At 43.0% G+C, this 15,362-nt stretch overlaps 1 protein-coding gene across 1 annotated transcript in view; it reads right to left on the reverse strand.

The window, feature by feature from the left end:
- Window positions 1-6,610: 6,610 nt before the first annotated feature.
- The window catches only part of tbx18 (T-box transcription factor 18), a 32,263-nt gene continuing 23,511 nt past the window's right edge, over window positions 6,611-15,362 (reverse strand). Inside the window, exon 9 of the transcript XR_015079597.1 lies at window positions 6,611-6,628. The gene's annotated coding sequence lies outside the window, so the exon portion shown is untranslated. The remainder of the gene's footprint in view (window positions 6,629-15,362) is intronic.

Below are 15,362 nucleotides of genomic sequence, written 5' to 3' on the forward strand. Positions count from 1 at the left end.
CCGCGGTCGCCATTTCTGTAGGGGGTGGCGTGTGCCCAGTCAGCTCTGCCCCTGACTGTCTCTGAGCAGTTCGAATCGCTCCCACACCCCTGGGTTCTAGACACCGGACTTAGGTACAGGAGGCGATACAGAAAATAGAGTAGGCAACTGGTTTGGTACAAGAAAACCATAATTTTATTAAAGGCACAACAATATTACAACACTGGAAATTACTAGAATGATTACAGGCATATAAAAATACACTTATTTGGGAATGGGGAACACACGGCACATCGAGGGAACAAACACATTAAAATTCGACTACCCTTGTCCCACCCCCAATACCTAACTGGATTAAGCTACGAGGGGCCAGGGATTTATGATCACCAATGGGGTTTCCTTGACAGTTCGAAACCTGTCGATTAAGCCGGTTGTGGTTTTGGGGTTCACTCTTGTTGTCCTTTGGGGCCTGCCGTCATCACGTAGTCTCAGGGTGCGGCGGTGGAGTCGTCTGTGTAAAGTACACTTCTTTTCCTCCGTTCGAGATAGGGAGTAAAGTCTTTGTTGGGTACTTTACCTTGCAGAAATGGTTGCTCTTCTGGTGGTGGTTTGGTCGCCGACGGTTTTGTTGCAGTTGGGGATCGGTTGGCGGTTTATAGTGTTACCTTGATTTTCTACCCATGCTTCAAATGCCAGCTTATAACTGGACCGGGGTGTGTGCCCGCTCGTCCCCAATGCTTCTTTTCACTGCCCTTCTCTGCTTATCGGTTTTTGCCGTTCGTCTCGTCTCGCCTGCCCGTTTGCGGCCCCATGTGTCCTGTGCGTGTTTGATTCGGGTCTTGTTCTCCTCCCGCATTTGGCCCCCGGTGTTGTAATGGGCATCCTCAGTGTCGAGTAGCGCGGGGAGGGAGGAGAGAAAGAAGAGAGCAAGCAAAGAGGCAAGAGGCAAGAGACCTTGGCTACCGGTGGGCCTACAATTATACCCGGTTCTTCACCCCTTATCTGCACACCAAATCAGGTCAGTTCTTTGTCTAATTTTGGCGGGCTCATCTAAAGTGATTACAGTCATTGAATTTAACTGTTTTTGGGGCGGTTGTCTCCTTGTTTAATGGCTTCAATATCCTGGCTGTTTGTCATTTATGAAATTTAATCGTCTTTTCCTGGCTTGGTAGCTACTTTGAGCTGTTACGATTATTTATGCAGAAAGTTAATGGCCTCAAGATTAGGTCCATCCTGAGTTGATCTGTTTCAAGATGAAGAATGCATATTCTGTGTTTACCTAGCTGTCTGGCTTTAGAAAATGACTAAGTCTTTCACAGATCCATGCATGTTAGGTTTTGTGGGTCCGCCTTTTGCAGGGCCTTGCTTTTAAAATCCTGCAGGCCTTGGTCACAAGGTTTCAGAAGCCATTTTCTTTTGGGTACCCTTTTTAATAACTTGTCCATACAGGGTCCCTTTATCCATAACTTTCGGGGGATGTGGGAATTTTGAGAACCCTACAGGCTTGAACCCACAACCTTCTGACTCAAAGCTGAGAGTGGTACTACTGAGCCGTTCAATGAAAAAAAACACAGTACCCCTCTCAGCAGCAGATTTGTGCTGTAAATGTACTGACTGACATGACTGCTGAAGCACCCCAGGAAACAAGAGCATTTATTGAGATTTGTTCAGTTCTGACACTTGGAAGGTAATTTTAACCTAACCCGCCCAGCAGGAAAGGGGCAGGTTCGAGTCGGTCACCTGTTTTACACTTTGCCCGATTTTGCCCTCCATTGACTTTAATCGAGCATAAAATCGGGTGGAGAATAAAATGGGCGTTCAATGGAAGCCGTCCAGTTGCCACCATGCAGGTTATGTAAAAACTTCCCTACTGGATTCAGTAACCCTGAAGCCCCACCTCCCCCTTGATGTCATTAACATTCAGGCTCTGACTTTCCTTGGGGATTTTCCTAATCTCCTGCCATAACTCCTGCTCAGTAATGAGGAAAGATTAGAGAAGCTTAGGCTCCACAGTCTGGAAATAAATAATTAAGGAGAACCTAATCAAGATTTATATATAAATTAAATGGTATAAATTAGATAAAGCTAGGCCTTGGCATTACACTGTGCAATATTAGGAAATAACTCAATGCTTTTGTATGAAATTCCTTTGCTATTTTAACAGAGGTATTAATGCACAATATTACTTCAAAGTAAACCGGGAAAGTGGGGCCAGAGGGCATAACTTTAAATTACCAAAATGTAAATTTAAAACAGATATTAGGAAGAACTTCTTTACTCTAAGAGTTATAAATATTCTTCCCCCCCGACCCCCGCCACCCCCACCACTCCAAATCTTAAACTGGTGCATCGCACAACATTCTCTGACAACACTTGCCGTGACTGACAACCAACCGCCCAGCACCTCATACAAATACGTAGCACAAGCAAGGGAGGAAACAAATTTAACTCACCAAAAAAACAATGCATAACTTATGAAAATTGCTTCAAGTATTTGAAGAAAATCTTACCGATGTCTGGGTCCTCTGCCTTTCAATTGCCAGCAGAATCCTCTCACAATGTGAAAGAGAGATCACAAAAACTGGACTTGCTTTAGAAAACACCTCATTACTATTTAGAGAAATCCTCATTTTGTGAGCAATGGCACTGAGCTGTCAGCCTTGGCACACTAGTAGCTCTAACCTTTAAGGGAGAAGGTTGTTGGTTGAAGGTCAACTCTAGAGACTTGAGCACATAATCCAGGCTGACACTTCAGTGCAGTACTGAAGGACTGCTGCAATGGTGACGGTGCTGCCTTTGGTGTGTGACGTTAAACTGAGGCTCTGTGTGCCCTCTCAGGTGGATGTAAAAGATCCCATAGCACTGTTTGAAGAAGGGCAAGGGGCGTTCTCCCAGTGTCCTTGCCAAAATGTATCCCTCAAACAACACCATCAAAAACATATTATCTGGTCATTTATCTTGTTGCTGTTTGTGGGACCTTGCTGTGTGCAAATTGGCTGCTGCATTACCTACATTACATCAGTGATAACATTTAAAAAAATAGTTCATTGGTGTGTTTGGGATATCCTGAGGATATGAAAGGTGCTGTGTCAATGCAAGTTGTTTCTTTCTTCTATTAAACAAAGTGTCTGCTTCTAGACCACAGCCTAATCACATCTGATATTGCCTTACAGTCTTCTGCTCTATGTGCAAATAAATATCGATTTAAAATGACTCTTTAACATAGATCTATATTTTACATGAAATCCACTGAGAATTATTAAAACAGAGCACCATATATTTCTGAGTACAACTTGGAAAACATGTAATACATGAATGACCTAAAAAAAACTCCCTTTCTGTATTCATATTCAAAAGCATCGGGTCTCCTGTATGAATCTCCATCCACATATAAAGTTACATTAATGTACACTGGACCTTCAACACAGTGTTATTCTTGCACAGCTTTCTTCATTGGCAATGGGTTGGAATACATTTAAAGTCTATACTCATTAAAGGTGATTTCATAAGAAGCAGTTCATTTATTTTGTTCCCTATATGATCATTAGCTGTTCCCTGTAATGTTTAAATTGATGAACAGAGAAAAATAAGTAAGCTTCACTAAAGCTGAAATGGTTCCAAAGTTACAAGTTTGTTTTTTTAAGAGAGAGAAAATTGAAGTATACCTTGCCTATTCCAGGCACCACAGGGATAGCTGATGTATTCCAATAACATCCCCGAACAAGTTAAGATAGCACTAATGCTTCCCCCATAACCTGACCAACAGCAACAAAAGACCACGGGGTCATTTAACTTTGTGTGATATTGTAAAATGGGTGACAGCGAATCGCCAGCCCCTTTCACATCTCTCCCGATGGAAATACAAATCGGAAGAGATGTAAAACGAACTGCCGATTCGCTATCCCTCAATTCTGAAATGTGTAGCAATGCTATACCAGTATGCACAGCTACACCAAGAGAATCACTGCATCTACACTCCTCCAAAAACCAAATGTATCGCAGAACCCACATGTTAACCATTGTAAAGTTCTGAAAAAATTGCATATTTTTAGGTTTAGAAGTTTAATAGAGAAATTTCATGGATCAACAAATAGCCTTTGACTTAACTCTAGTATACATTGTGTAAGCAGTACATTTTGTAGTATGTGAAGTTCTTCACGTCTGACATAATTAACGAACACAAACAACATGTGTCTTGGCCATGTGTCACTTAATCTCAAGACGCTTTATGCTTCATGTAGACAAACAGTTGTGCTTGATTTAATTTAAACCTAAAATAGGCCACCATCCAAGTTTATGAGACCTCTAGACAAAAAAATGTTGTCTGCTACTTGTACTGGAGGCCTGACTGTGTCACTTATTACTGTCTTCACAACCGCCTGTGACAGTCTGTCTCAGAATGAGACAGCCAAGGGAAATAATCTGCTACTAAAATACAGTAAGATTTCTGAGAATCCTCAAAAATAAACGTTTTATTATTAATTTTTATTAATTATTATAAATGACAAAATATACTCGTTAAATCATGGATTAAGGTTTCTATGTCTCGTTAGAATTCTTCTAAATTGCTTGTAGTTGTTTGGCTGCTGGATGCCGGAGCTCTGAAGCCTATTCTCTTCTGTTGCTGTGTAAGAATATGTTAATGAAAGCAACTTTCTGTTTCTGATCATTCTTGGTCTGATCCTTATCTCACTGCCCTTCGCAGTAACCTCAGCCGACTTCTGTTCATACCCTGAGTGATGACAAATCATATGCTTACCTTTTATACTCTCACATTCATTGCTAATGATCAGTAAATGAATCATCATATGACCTGATATGCAATGCCTCATTCAGGATACTAGCCAAGTGTAAAACACATATAGAGGAGTTCAGTTCTGATGAATGGTCCCTCCCGAAATGGTAAGCTATTTTCCTCTTTCGGATGCCAGCAGCTTGCTGTGTATTTTCAGCATTTTCTATTTTTATTATCGTGGTGTCCTGTTGTAGTCAATAGTTCAATATTCAACAACTCCAGTATTAGGGGCTGTCATCAGTGGGGCGGGGAGGGGGTGCGGAGGAGGAAGATGTTGTGTTGTATACACTGCAGTTGTATACAAGAAGACTAACTATATCTTACCGTGAACAAACTAGGGCTTGGGGATAGCAGTGAATCACTTACATCAGAGTTGCAGGCAGCCTATTTATATTAAGACTAGCTGGAGTGCCCGGCAGTGCTGAGGGTTTTTTGAGGGCATGTTGTTATGAAAAAAGTAGAAATAATTTTTATATATAGATAAATGAGTTTGTCTGTTTGTCTGTCTGTGTAGGAAGGAGAGGGAGAGAGAGAGGGAACGAGAGAGAGGGAAAGAGAGAGGGGGAATGAGAGAGAGAGAAATGGGGAAGGAGAGAGAGAGGGGGAGAGAGAGAGAGAGGGGGAAGGAGAGAGAGAGAGACTGGGGGGAGAAGAGAGAGACAGGGGGAGAGAGAGACTGGGGGGAGAGGGGACTGTGGGGAAGAGAGAGAGACTGGGGGGGAGAGTGCAAAGTCTGCCCCTGTGCCTTGTTGATTGACATCGCGGGGAAAGAGAGAGAGAGAGAGGTAAGGAGAGAGAGACAGAGAGAGAGGGAAGGAGAGGGAGAGAGTGAGGGAAGGAGAGAGAGACAGAGAGAGAGAGGGAAGGAGAGAGAGAGAGAGAGAGGGAAGGAGAGAGAGAGAGAGGGGGAAGGAGAGAGAGAGCGAGAGGGAAAGAGAGAGAGAGAGGGAAGGAGAGAGAGAGAGAGAGAGAAGGAGAGAGTGAGGGAAGGAGATAGAGAAGAGAGGAAGAGGCCCGGCCTGAGTCACCCCAGCTGAGCTCGCGCTGCGGCCCGCCGCCCCGGAGACCCCGTGGGCGGCATAGCGCCTGAGGCCCGGCCCGAGTCACCCGAGCTGAGCTCCGGCCCGCCGCCCAACGTGAACAACAAACACCCTCCTCACCTGTAAATCAGTCCTACCCAGGCTACTCCGAAAGCGGCCACGGTGCCCCGGGCCTCCGACCCGAAGAGCTCAGCAGTGACATCCTGCAGAGCGGAGAGGCCGGGGTGACATGAGAGAGGGGAGAAAGCGGAGAGAAGGAGGAGGAGGAGGGTGAGGGTGCGACTGGGGCCCATGGTCGGACAGTGGCAGAGTTAGCAACACGCCCAAACTAACAGTGGCCGCAGCTTGCTTTTCTCGTTCCCGCACTAACGGCAGTTTGAAGGATTAGGCCCCGCCCACACACGCAATGAAACGCCCCCCGTGATGCAGCATGCTCCCCCCGTAGGATTGGTCAACCTTCACGTCACTGAATGCTAATGAGCGGATTCCCCCGTATGATTGGCCAACCGCTAATGAGCAGATTTTTGAACTTTTTTGTATACTGTCCGAACAATTTTTGTCTGACCAAAAATTTAATACACCTATGACACTCCCCTAATCATAAGCTTTCTTTTGATATAACATATGTGTAGGTATGCTCTATAACTTTTGAGTGATGCCCGGACATCCACACAGACAGACAGACAGACAGACAGACAGACAGACAGATGGACGGATCCTTTTATTTATATATATATAGATGATGCTTCCATATTCTTAACAACAACTTGCGTCTTTAACATAGGAAAATGTCGCAAGGTGCTTCACAGGAGCCCTGTAAGACAAAAATAGGCAAATTCATTGAAATGAAGAAAAATACAGATCATCGTAAAACATGTCTCCTTCCCTTGGGGTGAAACATTCTATCTGCATGACTCAATAAGCAGAGAAATGAGACACGCTCAGTCCATGAGCACCCAACCGGTGCTGCAATACAAACTGTAAACACAGAGGCGTGAAGAGGGCATTTCAGTTGTTAATCCACTGGCAAACACATGGGTGACTTCTCTATGAGTCCTTTAATAACCCAGTGTCCTTTCTAATCCTAACGTTTAGCTGTTTGTGTCTTTTTATGCTGTCATCAAACGTACCTTCTTTTTCTTCTGTATCCTTGTTTAGATAGCAGAATGCACACGTGACAAAGGGAATTCGGTTATCGAATTACAACTGGGCTTTTTATTTGTGTTTCTTCCCTATCTCACAGCCATCTCTTTCGGGGCCCTTTTGGCAGCTCTGGGTCTCTGTTTATGTTTTCTGTCTGTCTAGCTGTGAAGGACTCACATTCTTATCACCGCACTTTGTCACAGCTTCCATCGGGTTGGCACCTTCCTTTTTGCCAAGTCTAAAACTGGACAGGACACACGGTTTGATTTCTGATTTTTGCTCGGCTGATAATGAAAAATTAATCTAGGACCTTGATAAATAACGTCCCCGTATCAAAAGGCGCAGGAGTAAGTATAAAAAAAAATGGACTTCCACTTTAAACAAAAAAACAGACTTTAGGCATCTGAAAATTTCAGAAATATAACCTGAAAGAAAACCCACTCAAAGTCTGCATTATCTGGCCGTGGCTCAGTTGGTTAGCACTCTCAGCTCTGAGTCAGGAGGTTGTGGGTTCATAGTCCAGGGACTTGAGCATGAAGTCTATGCTTGATGCTCCAGTGCAGTACTGAGGCAGTGCTGCACTATTGGAAATGTTTGTCTTTTGGATGAGACATTAAACCAGGTGGCACTATTCTGAAGAAGAGCAAGGGAGTTCTCCATGGTACCCTGGTCAATATTTATCATTCGACCAACACCTAAAAAAAAACCCAGATTATCTGGTCATTATCACATTGCTGTTTGTGGGGCCTTGTTTGCGCAAATTGTTTGTCGCATTTCCTACATTACAACAGTAACTGCACTTCAAAAGTACTTCAAAAGTACTTCATTGGCTGTAAAGTGCTTTGGGATGCCCTAAGTCATGAACGGCTCGATATAAATGCAAGTTTTTTCTTCTAAATCTAGATGGGCAGTAACCCTCCGCTCCCAGCCTATGACAGGAATGGCTCGCTTCTCTCGATTTCTTGACTTGTCCTCATTGTTGTCTCTTCAGCAGGAATAGTGATCATGTCGGACATGTCAACGACTCTGTGCTGTTCTGGGCTGCCTGGTGATTGATGGCCTTGTACCGTATGTTGCTACATCAGACTTCACATCTATAGAACCCTCGCACTCCGCCCGGCACTCGAGTGGAGTGCTTTACATATATTTTAGCCACTGCATGACTGAACAGGCGCAAACAGCATCAAATTTCAACTCCCAGCATTTTTGCTATTTATTTTCTTGGAGGGATTACAGGAAAGAATTATTTCACACTGACTTCTGCAGCCTATCATAGATCAAAGTTCAGGGCTGCCAAATATACAACTTTCAAAACAAGATCATGATCGTTCATAAATCTCTGTTACTGGAGGATTTGATGACAAAGTTTAAAGTGCTGTAAAGGACACCGCTGCGTGTCAAATTCTTGCAACTGTCATCAAATACCCTGTCAACCATCACGGGGGCTTACAGGAGCTGTCCCAGTGTTTGACTACCTCTCCCTCTTTTCCATTTCAACAGATGGGCCTTTAGAAATAACACTCCGTCATGTGTTTTTGAAAATGCTGCGTCGCACAGCGAAGAGGACATCTGCTCAGGGGCATCAGAGGACAAAGAGTGACAAGCGCAGCTTAGGGTGCTGCCCTAGAACAAGGAGAAGCAGTCAGTTTTCCCCCTGTGTTCAAGTGCAGGGTGCTGTGAGATTCTGCTGAAGGCCTTAACCAATGCTGGGATATGGTTCCACGCGCAGAGACCACCCTCCGACACATTGTCCAAGAGGGCGCATTGCCTAAGAGCCTAGGTAGTGACTGCTGGTAGGGTAGTTAACTGCAGGGGCATCACAGTCAGATCATATCCTGTCATTACTGGTATCCACACACACACACACACATTAAACAGCAGGAGTCATTGAATTGCTATCAGAAATACAAACTCTGTCTGATATTTTTCCCTCTCTCTAACCTTGTGGTCCTGAGGCAACCTTGGCTGAGATTAACTAGCTCATCACAGCACGGATCAAACCTGAAATCTTGCTGGTTGGTATGACTCAGTTCCACACCTACTAACTGAGCCATTGGCACGAATGGCTCCTCTCAAACTGTTGATTTAATCATGAGTGCAACAGCTAGTGTGATACTGAGCCATACAGGCCAGGAAAGCCCCAGGTCCAATACCCAATGAGTCCAGCGACAGCAGATCTAAGCTAGGGCAGCAAGTTGAGCACCACAAATTGCTATAGGACTGGGCCTACAGCACCAAACTGGCCATACTATGACACTAGACAGATAATTTTCCACTTCTAATATTCCAAGCACAGAGCATTGGACACTGGAAGCGCATATATGAATATTGGGCATGGAGGATCGCCTGTTCATTATGCAGTGACCTGGTTTTCCATCTATTAAAAGTAATGGCCAGAAAATTGCTACGTAAGCTATTTTGGGCAAGCTATTCCGTTTTTAGTTGGATAACTGTAACAGGCACACAATTCTCTGCACCCAGCTTCTCATATATGCTCCCAGTGTGCAATGCCGTGTGCTGAGTGTGCAAGAGTGGAAAAAGGCTATGAACGGGCTCGTGTGGGAAATGCCAAAATAGCACTGCAGGGATTGGGTTTGAGACCCATTGTTGCGACACTTTACGCTGTGCCTAATCCATGCTATGCCTGATTTGGCAGCATGAAATACCAGAAATGATAATATGAAAGAACTTGTACCACACCTCAGGACATCCAAAAATGCTTCTAGCTAATGAATTATTTGTTTAAAAAATGTAATTCAATTTCTCAAACAGAATGGTAGGATTTGAACTCATTATTACTTTAGGCTTAGATTCCGAACTTAAATCAGTGGTGAGGTTTGCACCAACAACCTTGTAATCAACAGAGCCAAGATGACACTTGGTACTAAGGTAGTGCTTCAGCGAATAAAAAATGTATATGTATTATAAACTGCTACAAGCTTAGGGTCATGCCTCAGATATTCTCTTGGGTACAGTGGTGTTAGTCGCTACAGTAATTGGTCTGAGTGTCTTATGTTTAGCGATGTGTTCGTTCTGCCTAATATCTAATGTGTCAGCTGTGGCTCAGTTGATAGCACACTTGCCTCTGAGTCAGAAGGTTGTGGGTTCAAAGTCCCACTCCATGGACTTGAGCACATAAAGCTAGGTTGACACTCCAGTGCAGTGCTGTGGGAGTGCTGCACTGCTGGAGGTGCTGTTTTTCAGATGAGACATTAAACCGAGGCCCCGTCTGCTCTTTCAGGTAGATGTAAAAGATCCCATGGCACTATTTTGAAGAAGAGCAGGGGAGTTATCCCTGGTGTCCTGGCCAATATTTATCCCTCAATCAACATCACTAAAGCAGATTATTTGGTCATTATCACATTGCTGTTTGTGGCTGCTGCGTTCCCTACATTACAACAATGGCTCCACTTCAAAAGTACTTCATTGGTTGTAATGCACTTTGAGACATACGGTGGTCATGAAAGGCGCTACTTAAATGCAAGTCCTTCCTTCCTTCTTCATACCATAGCATAACTCAGATGTCTAACAATAGAATCCCCTTGCGATCTGAACGAGATATTTATGTCTTTCATTCATGTCTCTCCAGTCTTTTCAAAGGCAGAACAAAAATACATTTGATAAGACAAAGTCAGACATGAATTCTTAAACAGCTTTATTCCATATTGAGTGAATATGGAGAGCAACAGTTATGATCAGATTCACTTCGTTAAAACAGCCTGTCTTCACATACTAATACTAAATAATGAAAATGATTTTGACCCAGCGATGATGAAGGAACGGCGATATACTTCCAAGTCATGATGGGGTGTGATTTGGAGGGGAACTTGGAGGTGGTGGTGTTCCCATGTGCCTGCTGCCCTTGTCCTTCTAAGTGGTAGAGGTCGCGGGTTTGGGAGGTGCTGCCGAAGAAGCCTTGGCAAGTTGCTGCAGTGCATCTTGTAGATGGTACACGCTGCAGCCAAGGTACGCCGGAGGTGGAGGGAGTGAATGTTTATGGTGGTGGATGGGGTGCCAATCAACTGGGCTGCTTTGTCCTGGATGGTGTCGAGCTTCTTGAGTGTTGTTGGAGCTGCACTCATCCAGGCAAGGGGAGAGTATTCCATCACATTCCTGACTTGTGCCTTGTAGGTGTTCAATAAACATCAATGAAAAGAATGATGAGCTAATATGTTTTTGATGGTTGAGAAAGGATGTTGACCAGGCCACCAGGAGAACTCCTTACTTTTCATCAAATAGTGTCATGGGACAACCAATGCAGGCTGACAGGGCCGCGGTCTAAAATCTCATTCAAAGGACAGTACCTTCTGACATGAATCTTGTCATTCATGTGGAAATGACTTATGAAATAAAAGTGGGTGGCCTGCTGGTGGCACTGTCCAGGGAGAGTATAAATATTTGGGCATGGGCCCAGCTTGCTCAGGACATTCTTTAACAGGAACTAGTGAAGGACACAACTAGACCTCCATGTTGTAAAACAGTTGATTAAAGCTTTAACGCTTAGACCAAGTGCCTAGTAGTTTTCTTACGTCACCTTCTCTAACACAGCACTCCTAAGTGTCACACTGGCTTATGTACTGAGGTTCTGGAGTGGTGCTTGAACCCACATCCTTCTTCCTTAATACAAGGTGCTGCCAGTTAAGCTAAGTTGACATCACCATATATTATAATTAGGGCAAGTGATTTGTTATCACTCAGCTCCTCTGGAATCATCAATTTTACTGACTCCGACAGCTTGTTCAAGTGGAAATTTTCCATGTGTGAGCCTAGACAGCGATTAAATATAAAATAGCAGTATTCAGCAACAAATTGGGCTACATATGGTAAGCACAGACATCTGTGGGGTTTATCATCGAATATCACCATGCCAAAGGACTTTCCTTAATAATATAACAACAACTTGAATGTATATAGCACCTTTAACATAGCAACATGTCCCAAGGCGCTTATTATGATTGATAAAAGTCAATATTGTATCAATATGAATTTTTATTTACTACTGTTATCTAAAAAATGTTAATTGTATAAATATAAATGTAGAATAATAATGAATGTAAGAATCTCATAAAGTACTCGAGAAAAAATACAACTCCTGTACACTAATAAACATCTCAGCCAGCATTTATTGAGTGCACATAAGAGTCATTTATTGCTTGCACAACATGAGATTCCTTTATTTCAGATTTCCAGCATTTGCAGTATTTTGCTTTTATGAGACTCCTTTTGTTAAATACAGCTAAAGTGTAGCAAAAGCATTTAATGAATGCCCATTTGCAATAATTGAGATGAGAAGAATTTTTCCTCCACAGAGCCATGGATAGTTAGAATAGATTCCCAGCTAAAGCAATTGATGGTTGTTTATTAAAATATTTAACAAAAGATTTGGGGCGTGAAATTTGGTAGCGCCCCGTTTCGGGGCGGTAACGCTGGCGAGGCGGGGCATCCTGCGCCTGGTGAGGAAGTCCTACTCCGGCCACGAAATTCACCTTACCGCCCCACCCAGGAAGTGGAGCGCAATGTCAGGCGCTCCACATCCTGGTGGGGTGGTAAGGATTGATAAATATTTTTATGTTTTACACAATTACCTTTCTCAAGAATGGATTGGGTAGAGTGCGTTATAGAGCTTGAATAAACTTGTGAGTAACACTGCAGTATTTGTCTTCTTGATTCAGGTGGCAGCTTGTTCTTGGTAAAGATGATTTCTTAGTGATCTTTTTAAATCAAAAGTTTCTCCTCAATCACATGTTAAAAATTAAAGACACTTAAACTTACCACCCAGTTGGTGATCAGGTTAGAGCGTTGACCAAACTGGCCTTCATCAATCTCCGAATCTATGAATTCAGTCACATGATCATTCTGTAGCACTGGTACTGAATACTCATTCACTGCTAAACCAGCATTTGCATTTACTACATTTAACTATAGCAAAATCAGTTGCTGCAGTCCATGCTCACTGTACTCAGCCACAATAATAATGCAGTTTGACCGCAGGATTTGAAGTAAGAATGACAGCAAATGCACCTAAATTGATTCCCATTTGTGCCTTGACAGTGAATACAGGCAGATTGCAGACTGGATGAGGTTCTGGAGAGCTGTCTGTGAAACTGCACCCCAGGAAGAGTCAGCACCTTCAGGGGAATGGCAGAGAAAATTCAGGAGGGAGGCGACTTTATTTCCGAGCAGTTTAGACACCTGAAGGAGTTCTGGTTTTTTTTTCTTCAAGCTTTAGTTATGGGGACTGGTTAATCCAAAAGTAAAACCATACAGCCAATCCCATAAACCCCTGCAGAAGATCATTGATGCCAGCTGTTACTCAGCCTGACGACTGCATTCCACGAGCTCTGTACATGTGGTACATTGATATTTATTATGTGTTCACCCATGTTGCTGCTATGAATAAATTATTGTATATGCCGAGAAGAAACTAATGCTTAACTACAGTACTGGGAACAAATCATTTTGTGACACACAACCACATCAATTTTGGTTCCACAGGAAAAACAGAATCATATTTCTTGCTCTGTATGTACAAAAATTAAATTTAAATGCTTACGTGTTTTGTTTGTCATGTATCAATTTTTTTAAATATTCGTTCATGGGATGTGGGTGTCGCTGGCAAGGCCAGCATTTATTGCCCATCCTTAATTGCCCTTGAGAAGTTGGTGGTGAGCCGCCCTCTTGAACTGCTGCAGTCCGTGTGGTGAAGGTCAATGAGACGATGTATATCTTAAACAGATTTTATTTATTGTGGATTGTTTAAGCAGCAAAGTCCTTTCTGTTGATCCAGAGTATTTCTTCAAACCACTGCAGCCTTTACTTAATGACCTGACTAGGCTGATTTCAAGTGGTGCTGCCAGGAAAGAGATTGCCACTGAATAATGTAGAGTTAAAAATTGTAAGAATGAGATTGATGCCATAGCTTTTGTGGTAGAATTCTGTACTCCCACCCAGAGGGTTTTGAGCTTGAATTTAAGCCTTAGACTGTCATTCAAAGTTGATTTCCACTAACTACCATCATTCACTTTCTCAGACAACCCACCAGAGGGAGCACTTAAGTATTTAACAGAGAGCTCATTCTCAGAGCAGAGGGATAGTCACAAATAGAAAAAACAATTCCAGGCTACTGCCCTGCAGCATAGCATCCCCGCCCCCATCATTGAGTAGCATTCATTGTGGCCAGGAAGATCTTCTTCCTCACCAGCTGTAGCAGACCTAGCTGTAAGGGGCAGCAGTAGGGAAGCTAAAAGAGGGGAATAGGGGAACACTCGAGATAAAAAGGGGGCCAGTTAATTGTTTGATACATTTCATTATAAACATCCTGCAGCCAATCACAAGAGCCTGTTTTCTGCTATGAGGCACTTTGTAACACTGTTCAGTGATTAGGTTCAATCCACAAAAGACCATGAGCTGGGTTAGTATGCCACATGTTAGCATTACTCCCATGGAGTTGGCTTGAGTGGCTTCTGATTTGGCTCAATCTCTGCCAAAAGTGTTACAGGTTGGATTTTAAAATGTGATTTAACAGTCACTGTGTGTGTGTCTCTCTCTTCCTGCTTAGAATGCCACTGCTTGGTGCGCCATCATTAAAATGCCCTGACTGACCTGTTTGGACACCATTCACACCTTTGACTGCTGTGATTATCTCTCTGCCGAGGTGCGATAAATGGCAGTTGGAAAGGTTACCTGTAAACATCTGACATGATTCTCTGACTATATAAGCTGTGTCTTTATGCATTTCTCCACTTCACCTGAAGAAGGAGCAGCGCTCCGAAAGCTTGTGATTTCAAATAAAGCTGTTGGACTATAACCTGGTGTTGTGTGACTTCTTACATTCATCATTAAAATAGAAGCGTTGGCCTCTACCTAAATGTAGGGGAGAGCGGGTAGGCAACGGAGGAAGGAGATGGTAAGCACATAATGTAGAAATACCCAGCACTGGAACCCTTTGAGTACTGAATGTCCTTTGCATCTTCCAAAATGCGCACATGTTTTCTAATATGTAACATCTGCAAAAATAATTTCCTGTAAATTTCTAATGTTGAATAATCAGGGAGGATGTATGAAACTTTGCAGCATTTCTTACTTCTGAATACTCTCTGAATAAAATGTCTAAAAATGATAATATTGCCACATTTAGAGATAGCTCAGTTACAAATATTTTGGGTGTTTACATGCAGCATAATATTTATATAAGTGGAGATCGAGGATAACAGGCCATTCATTTGTATGGTGACCATTTCACAATAACCGATAAGTCAATTCTCCATAAGCTACTGTGCCCTCAGGATAACTCAGTAAATGGAGAAAGGTCTGAATTTTTCACACCAGAAATAAAGTTTGGAAGAAACCGATAATCTCACTTTTCTGACTGGTGCTTCTCACATTTAATAGACTGTGTCCTTTCT

This window comes from Somniosus microcephalus, chromosome 9 (assembly GCF_052327205.1).
Source record: "Somniosus microcephalus isolate GS21.2 chromosome 9, FLI_Smic_1.0, whole genome shotgun sequence".
In the NCBI taxonomy this organism is placed as follows: Eukaryota; Metazoa; Chordata; class Chondrichthyes; order Squaliformes; family Somniosidae; genus Somniosus; species Somniosus microcephalus.